Source organism: Podarcis pityusensis, assembly GCF_964106645.2.
Source record: "Podarcis pityusensis genome assembly, chromosome: 3".
Classification (NCBI taxonomy): domain Eukaryota; kingdom Metazoa; phylum Chordata; class Lepidosauria; order Squamata; family Lacertidae; genus Podarcis; species Podarcis pityusensis.
Genome location: NC_138026.1, coordinates 16,047,942 through 16,057,339, shown reverse-complemented (window position 1 = coordinate 16,057,339; position 9,398 = coordinate 16,047,942). Strand labels below are relative to the sequence as shown.

General features: G+C 43.6%; 1 long non-coding RNA gene across 1 annotated transcript; it reads right to left on the bottom strand.

Moving 5' to 3' along the window:
* Positions 1 to 2,137: 2,137 nt before the first annotated feature.
* On the bottom strand, positions 2,138 to 9,065 carry LOC308473754. Its single transcript, XR_013984285.1, has 2 exons — positions 8,230 to 9,065; positions 2,138 to 2,597 (listed from the first exon to the last, which is right to left on the bottom strand). It is a non-coding gene; the product is annotated as an uncharacterized lncRNA (long non-coding RNA).
* Positions 9,066 to 9,398: the final 333 nt, after the last annotated feature.

Genomic DNA, 9,398 nt, shown 5'->3' with positions numbered 1-9,398 from the left:
AGCTTACAATCAGTGCACTGCCTTCTTGTGATAAGAAGCAATCAATGTGGTAGAAACGGCAGAATTTTTTCAAGAAGCCCAGTGTAGTTTGAAAAGAGGTCATCCACTTTATTCTTGAGAAATATTTGCTACGGCGATGGTCGATGATTCAGCTGGATCAGCTATGCTGTAGCTAATTTAGGATGATTCTTAATCCAGTCCTAAACTAACAACCTGATCCAAACCTTAGGTGAAATTCAGCTGTGTTAATGAGTGGCAGGCTAGACAAACTAGATGTGCATATCAGAAGCCCATTTGTTTAAACTTTATTTTGATTTCTTTACACTGGAAGAGTATTTTGATTTCAGGCATTTTTGCCATTCATCTGTGGTGTCAAATATTCAAAAATTGCTTTGAAAGTTGAACCTGATTGTATACCCATGAATTCTGTCTCTCTGAGGCATAATTTTTCTATGAGTGTAGGTGTCCTGAGTGGGTATAAAACAATTAGCAAGTAAATTAGTAGCATCTAAGTGATTGTCATGCACTGGCAGGATACAGAGGAGCAGTGGGAAGCAACAGCTGAGGAACCCCCAAGGGAACCCCCAGGGTACCTCCCAGGGGAAAATGACTCAGAGCCAGAGATTTGCTGGTGGGATGACAATGAGTGGTCAGAGGGAGAAGAGGGGGTAGAGAGGGAGGAAGAGGTGTTGGAAGCTGAAGAGGCAACAGGGTTTAGGGAGCAGGAAGAGTCTGTGGTAGAGGGCAGTCCAGACTCAGAGCCAGAAGCAGAGGGTGGGGTCAAGAAGCAGAGGCAGGCTGCTGAAGAAGCCATGGAGTCTCCCCCTCCTGCTGTGATCAGCTCCCCCCTGGTCTCCCAGAACATGAAGAAAAATGAAGAGGGTGAAGCAATGGGAGACAAGGCAAAGAAGCCTTAGGCTGCTGGGGAAAGAACCAGGGGAGGAACCTTAGAGAGGGGTGGGAAGGCAGGGGACCTTCAGGCTTTGCGTAGATATCTTTTTCAATTAGCGGTAAAGGTAAAGGGACCCCTGACCATTAGGTCCAGTCATGGCCAACTCTGGGGTTGTGGCGCTCGTCTCGCTTCATTGGCCGAGGGAGCTGGCATACAGCTTCTGGGTCATGTGGCCAGCATGACTAAGCCGCTTCTGGCGAACCAGAGCAGCGCACGGAAACGCCGTTTACCTTCCCGACGGAGCGGTACCTATTTATCTACTTGCACTCTGATGTGCTTTCGAACTGCTAGGTTGGCAGGAGCAGAGACCGAGCAACGGGAGCTCACCCCGTCACGGAGATTCAAACCGCCGACCTTCTGATCGGCAAGTCCTAGGCTCTGTGGTTTAACCCACAGCGCCACCCACATCCCCTCACTTGGAAGTAGCAAGGGTCTAATGGGAAGAGTAGACAAGCGGAGTGGGGCATTCTGCTTCGGCCAAATCTCCCTTTGTGTCAGGGACTGGTCTGAAGAGTGGGGGTGTGAAATGCCCTCTCCTTCCCCTCTGCCTCTTTTGGAGGAGGAGTGGGAAGAGTGTCCCCCCCCCCCCATTCTCCAGTATGCAAGAAGCGACAGAGACAGGACTGATTTATGACAGGACCCAGAACTGCCAAGTTTCAAGGTATTGAGAGAAGAAGGGGCAATTGGATAGCTGACACATCCTTAGAGAGCCTGGAAACGCCTCCCCCTTCTCCAAGGACACGTCGGTCAATCAGGATTTGAGAGCAAAGAATGCAGAGACGGGTGACTCCTGAGAACACAGGATATTGTTGGGGAAGGAAGAGGAGGGGCTCAGAATGAGCAACGTCATAATGGTGTCAGGCACTATATTCTTCGTTCTGATCCACAGCTGCTGAATAAAACCATAAATACAAACTTCCTTGTTCCTTCTTTGATCCCGGAGGCTGCTGGGGGGGGGGGGAATCCCTTGAGACTGACACTTTGTCATCATGGTACAGGGCCCAGGATGCAGCTGAGATGCCCTGACAACATCATTTCAGCAAATGAGCTTCGCCAAGAGTGAGGAAGTTGTAGCACACAGTCTAATCATTAAGATGTGGGGACTCCTAGTCTTAAAAGCAATAGATTGGCAAAAGCGAATCAGGTTGATTAATGATGGCAAGATTCTAACTGATGGTGTGCCACTCCAATTATTTTTTTCACACGTACCTTCTTAATGGGCCAGTGCTCCAGGGGTTGGAGGCAGCTCCATTCCATCTCTAAGCCCTAAATGAAGGAAACATTTTAGAGAATCCTATGTACATGCCAAAAATAACCTGCAAGCTGGTTGCTAGGTGCTCCGCTCCTTGACATTTGTATGGTGAAGCAAAGTGTTATCTGCCAATTAGCAAAGGACCATAACAAATGCCCTTTTCAGAACTCTCCCTGTTCCAGAACGGAATGGCCCCTATATAGGGAAAGTGCCCATTGTTACCCTTCATTGAAGAACAGTGTTAAAAAAGAAGAAGTGTTGTTTCAGGAATTCTGGTTGCTGTCATTAGAATTTGCCAGGTAGATGCCGTGATGCTCCAACTTCCAAACCATCATCTCTTCACATCTCTGCTTGTCAACAGATTCCTCCTCTTTGGGGCACCCACCTGTTACTCTGTTTACACAAAAGTGTCCAGGCATACTTGCTCTCCTGGAGGAGAGCGAGGCTCTGCATAAAAAACTCAGAAGGCTCGAGGCTGGCAAGGTGATAAGATTGGATAAAAAATGACAAGTGTTATCTGTTCTCCTCGATGTACAGGAATTGTGTCTGTTCAGACCCAGGCATGGCCATGGGCAGAATGCAATCAGACTGTAGCATTTTAATTACAGTGGTACCTCGGGTTAAGTACTTAATTTGTTCCGGAGGTCCGTTCTTAACCTGAAGCAACACTTTAGCTAATGGGGCCTCCTGCTGCCGCCGTGCCGCTGGAGCACAATTTCTGTTCTCATCCTGAAGCAAAGTTCTTAACCTGAGGTACTATTTCTGGGTTAGCGGAGTCTGTAACCTGAAGCGTATGTAACCTGAAGCGTATGTAACCTGAGGTACCACTGTATGTATCCAATAGATAAAGTGGCTCATTTGGACCAATATCAGTCTTCCAGAAGTATTATAACATTGTAAGCAACCCATCAGGGGGCGGGGGGAGGAATTATTATTATTATTATTATTATTATTATTATTATTATTATTTATTATTATTATTATTGTTGTTGTTGTTGTTGTTGTTGTTGTTGTTGTTATTTGTATCCCGCCCATCTGACTGGGTTTCTCCAGCCACTCTGGGCGGCTTCCAACAAAGATTAAAAATACATTAAAATGTCACACATTAAAAACTTCCCTGAACAGGGCTGCCTTCAAATGGGTCAGTCCACATCTAGCTACTGCAGTACTACTAAGCAATTATATGCAGAAAAACATGATTAGCAATGGCTGGAGTAATAACTCCACTTACCAAGGAGTAAGCCCCAATGAGATATGAGGAGGCAGCATTAGGACTACGAAAAGAGCTGTATTTCATAAATCTGCACATGAATATGTGCATGCAACACACTCGGAGATCTGCCAGGAAGTTGGTCTTCATCATGATATGTGTTTAACATCTTGGGGAAGAAATAAACACTTCAGCTCTAAGGTGCCTTTACAAACAGTGCAATCCCGGGCCTACTCAGAAGTGACTTCAGTGAAGGTTGCTTCCAGGTGCCTTAGAATGACAGCTTGCGTTTCTCATTCATTTTGGGGGGTTTGTTTCGCAAGAGTTCACTCCGTTGCACCACGAAAATTCACTCTGTGAGTTCACTCCACTGTCAGTGGAGGCAGTATGGTTCAGAATACCAGTCGCTAGAAACTGCAGAAGGGGAGAGTTGCTGTTCTACTCAGGTCTTGCTTGTGTGCTTTCCGTGAGGATTTGGTTGGCCACTGTGAGAACTGGATACCAGGCTAGGTCCAGCAGGCTATTTTTAAATACAGTGGTACCTCGGGTTAAGAACTTAATTCGTTCTAGAGGTCTGTTCTTAACCTGAAACTGTTCTCAACCTGAAGCACCACTTTAGCTAATGGGGCCTCCCACTGCCTCTGTGCCACCGCCGAACGATTTCTGTTCGCATCCTGAAGCAAAGTTCTCAACCCGGGGTACTATTTCTGGGTTAGCGGAGTCTGTAACCTGAAGCGCCTGTAACCTGAAGTGTCTGTAACCCGAGGTACCACTGTAACGACTGCTTAGACCAGCCTTTCTCAGCCTTGGGACACCAGATGTTCTTGAACTACAATGCCCATCATCCCTGACCACTGGCCATTTCTGGCTAGGAATGATGGGAGTTGTAGTTCAACAACATCTGGGGACCCAAGGTAGAGAAAGGCTGACTTAGACGATACTGATGCCCTTCCGTTTCTCCTCAGTTAATCATGATTCATATAGGAAACTGAAATAGCTACCCAGATGTATGCAAAATCTGTTCATGCCAAACCAGAGAGCTGTCACAGTGGTTTCACTTGCAGTGAATAGCTATTTCATTGCATTGCATGCCAGGACTGCATGGGATCATTGTCAAGTTGAAAGACCTCTAGGCTGGTTACTGATAATTGTATACAGTGGTACCTCGGGTTAAGTACTTAATTCGTTCCAGAGGTCTGTTCTTAACCTGAAACTGTTCTTAACCTGAAGCACCACTTCAGAGTTGGAGCACGATTTCCGTTCTCATCCTGAAGCAAAGTTCTTAACCTGAGGTGCTATTTCTGGGTTAGCAGAGACTGTAACCTGAAGCATATGTAACCCGAGGTACCACTGTACAGGCATTCGCACAAGTCTGTGTTGATGTCCAGAGTAACTCATACAGAGGTGGAAGGAGAGATGTTTTCCTCACCATTGTGATAGAAACAAATGTACGAAATAGTATTATTAGGACTATTAGATGCAGATGGTGACACAGGGGAGAGATGAAGCAGAGATCTAAAGTATCAGATAAGCAGGCAGGAGAGCTGTAAACAAAGAGGGATTTCAAGTAACTCAGACTGGATGCCCATTAAAACAAAGCGGTAATCCATATGGGAACAGCTATGTTTCATTTTCCTTATGCAACTCCAGTGAGAAATAATCTATAGATTTTGTTATGAATATAACAACAAGTAGAATGGAAGTGAATACATCATTTATCGGGAGTCATTCAGAATCTGAAAGCACCTTCATCCCTGCTCATGCATTCTGCTCATTTCAATGGGAATTTGAACTCTAAGCAGTACAAAGCATTGAAAACTTTCAAAATGTATCATATTCTGAAAAAAAGACAAAAACAGTAGGGGCACACACAAAAAGGCCCTTGTATTGTGGGTAAGGATCTATTGCTATTCCAAGAGGAGGGAGAAGCCAGATTGTATGCCTCAGTAGAGATTTGGTCAGCCAACACAAAAACCTAATAAAAAATGCAAATGTTATAAATTACATAGTTCTTCTCTATCAAACCATGAACAGAGTTTAATTTTTGAATATTCTACTTTCAAGCTAGTGATAAGCATATTAATTAAACACATCAAAGTGTCTCATCATAGTGAAAAGATAATTACAACAAACCACCTAGACCCATGTAGTTCAGAAGAAGCCTGATAAAAATAACTCATTTTACATAACACGCCAGGAAAGAGAACTTAGGTTTTAGAAGAAGATAGAAAGTTCCCATGCCATTTTCTCACCAAACCTATAATGAATTATAAAGCAAGCCCCTGATCTCAGAGAAGATATCTTTTTTGTTCAGTCAGAAGACGGAAGACATTTTTAATGCAGTCAGAAACAGATTAAAGGGACAGTGCTGGGATACTTTGAGAATTGAGCTTTCCTAGATGTCTTGGCTCAACCATGTTTTATGAGAGCACATATCTTTTACCTATATGAGACAGGCTTTCCAAACTTCCAGCAGTTCACTAACAAAGGCCTTCCTTTTATACGTACTTTAATGTGTGATGAAGTTCTTTGTTTGGGGGAGGGGTGTTCCTTTCACCCAAAGAGAATAGTAGAGTTAAGAACCTGGCCAATTGGCTAGTCAAATTATTCACAATCTGACTGGGCAAATATTTTGAGCTTTACTCTTTAGAAACTTTAATTTATATTTATTGGGGGGGTTTCAATTCTTCTCCCGTTCAACCTGAATATGAATAAAAACAATATTTGTGGAGCAAAAAAAAAAGTGCGTATTTTTTCGTTTTTAGATGATGAACACAAGAAACACCATCTTAGAATAGGTGTTGCTGCTATATACGAGAACCTGAACCCTTTAGCACTCTAGTGTATAGCATAGTGAGATTATATTTCAGAAGGGCAGGAAAGAAAGAAAAAGTATAGTTGACTTTCCTTTTCTCTTGAAATCTCGCCAATTTCCATGAGTCTTGAACATGCACACTAGAATCAAGTATTGTAGACCAGGCAGAAAGTCTTGCTATGTGGTTCTGGAGGGCAAAGATACCACCAACAGAGTGCCACAAGATGGAGAACATTTTAGTCCAGTTGCCTAAGCAACAGAGATGTCTTCTTCTTTGGCGATCACTCGTAGCTGAGTAAGATTGTCTTCCATGAACATGGTTTTAACAGTGAGTCCGTAAGTGATTGTGTAGGCCAATTCTGGATCCACTCATCCTTCCACAGTGGGGACATGGGTTTCTGGGTGGGAGTTGATCACGGTATGGGTTTGCCAAGCATGCCTTCCTCTTAGCACATTTCTCCCTTGCGTCCTGAGTTTGAGCGTCTTCAGAGCCCATGACACCTTTGGTAAAGGCTGTTCTCCAACTGGAGCGCTCACAGACCAGTATTTCCCAGTTGTCGGTGTTTGTACTACATTTTTTTAGATTTACCTTGAGAGAGTATTTTGTTTTCCACCAGCATTTTGCTTTCCATTCTTAAGTTTGGAATAGAGTAGTTGCTTTGGAAGACAATAATCAGTCATCCGAGCAACATGACCAGTCCAACAAAGTTTGATTTTTGAAGAATCATTGCTTTGACACTGGTGATCTTTGCTTCTTCCAGCACACTGGCATTAACCTAAGCAACAGGGATGTATTCTCTATTCACTGTGAGGTCATAAGACCTCATTTATTCTCAATGGCATCAAAACATAGCCATATTTGATTGGTTGCATATTACTATGATATCATCATGTATACTTAACACTAAGGGTGTGTTGACAGATTACAAGCTCTATCACTACAGAGGATTTTACACAAATGCTTTAGCCAGCACTATCCTGAAACGGGAAGTTTCACGGTGAAAATTGCAGAGCAGCAGTAATTTTGCACTCAAAGTTCAGGATGATTTATTTTTACATGCAGGCTTGGCACACAACAGCTACTACTGATTCATTTATCTTCTCATTTAGCATCTTAATTATAAATGTTCCTCTAAAAGTTATTTTATAGTTTATCTATCATTGTACCTAAACAAATGAGTACAGAGAATAATTGGTCTTCAGCGACACACTTTATAAAGCATGAGAAGCTAATTTTTTGGAGAGGGAGAAAATATTGTGGTAGCAATTTACTTTATTAAGGAAGATGGCATTTATTAAGAATTGTTTTTTAGGTACCGTGTGTGAAAAGCGGAGCCCTTCTAATAAAATGGTACTTGGTGACTGAGTAACTGCCTTATTAGTAATAGTGTTTTTGTTTGTTTTCTGAAAGCTATTCAAACTCTTCTGCAGCAACAATAACTAAAAAAGGTACATTCTATAAACTTTAATATCTCCAGATACAGTGGTACCTCGGGTTACAGACGCTTCAGGTTACAGACGCTTCAGGTTACAGACTCCGCTAACCCAGAAATAGTACCTCGGGTTAAGAACTTTGCTTCAGGATGAGAACAGAAATATCAGTGTGGCGATGCGGCAGGAGCAGGAGGCCCCGTTAGCTAAAGTGGTACCTCAGGTTTAGAACAGTTTCAGGTTAAGAACAGACCTCTGGAATGAATTAAGTACTTAACCCGAGGTACCACTGTACTAAACTCTGGCCAATATGGAGATGCTGGTAACTTTCAGACAAAAAAAAATTGACTACACTAACCAGCCTACATCCGTATTTGTGATTGCATGGATTATTGGCAATGCTATAAAACAGGTGGCGCTGTGGTCTAAACCACTGAGCCTCTTTGGCTTGCCAATCGGAATGTTGGCTGTTCAAATCTGTGCAATGGGGTGAGTTCCTGTTGCTCTGTCTCAGCTCCTGCCAACCTAGCACTTCAAAAGCACGCCAGTGCAAGTAGATAAATACGTACCACTGCGGCGGAAAGATAAACGGCATTTCCATGCGCTCTGGCTTCCGTCATTGTGTTCCATTGCGCCAGTAGCGGTTGAGTCATGCTGGCTACATGACCTGAAAAGCTGTCTATGGACAAAAGCCGGCTCCCTCGGCCTGAAAGTGAGATGAGCGCCACAACCCCATAGTCGGCTTTGACTGGACTTGAGAGCCAGTGTGGTATAGTGGTTAAGAGCGATAGACTCGTAATCTGGGGAACCGGGTTCGCGTCTCCGCTCCTCCACATGCGGCTGCTGGGTGACCTTGGGCTAGTCACACTTCTTTGAAGTATCTCAGCCCCACTCACCTCACAGAGTGTTTGTTGTGGGGGAGGAAAGGAAAGGAGAATGTTAGCCGCTTTGAGACTCCTTCGGGTAGTGATAAAGCAGAATATCAAATCCAAGCTCTTCTTAATATTCAGATATACTATTAACAGTAGACCTGCTCCTTGATGCTTGTTACGTTTGTTTGGAATATTCCACTCCTCACCCCAGAAAAAGTCCTGTCCAACCCCATTGGGACTGAGGTTGACAAACAGATTATCCTCACCCTCTCTTGCTTGTCAAACTTGCTGCGCCTTTAGGCCCTTTGTGAAAAACGTCACAGATAACAGGACCGATTTGCGCGATCGGCTAGCCTTCATTCCTCATGCTCTTGGGATTTTCCGTGCCTCAAAATGTTCTAATGACTAGGTTTGTCACACATCTCAATGCACATTAATTAACTGGGTCCAGCAGTATAGAAACAAATAGCTGGAAGACAATGAGAAAACGGCTGCTGGAACATTTGCATGGAAAATATGTATGATGCGGCTGATTAATTAAAGACATATCTTACACTGCCTCCAATGCGTCAGATAGTTGCTAATTATTGGTCCGCACCACAGCAACAGGGAAAGTAATACAGAAGGGAAATCCAAGGATCATAATCCACAACATCTTTCTGAAAGTATGCTGCAAAACAATCTCTGTTAGCATGATATTTTGATCGACTTTCTAATTCCTCCTGGCGCCACTTTCCGCCCTGCACAAACATCTCTGATATGAGCTGCACTATGAGAGGTGCAGTCTAACATTCTGCATTCTGCACACAAGGAAAAGAGGTGGTTACCATGGCAACAATCTTCATGAAGATGCTCTCGAAATATAT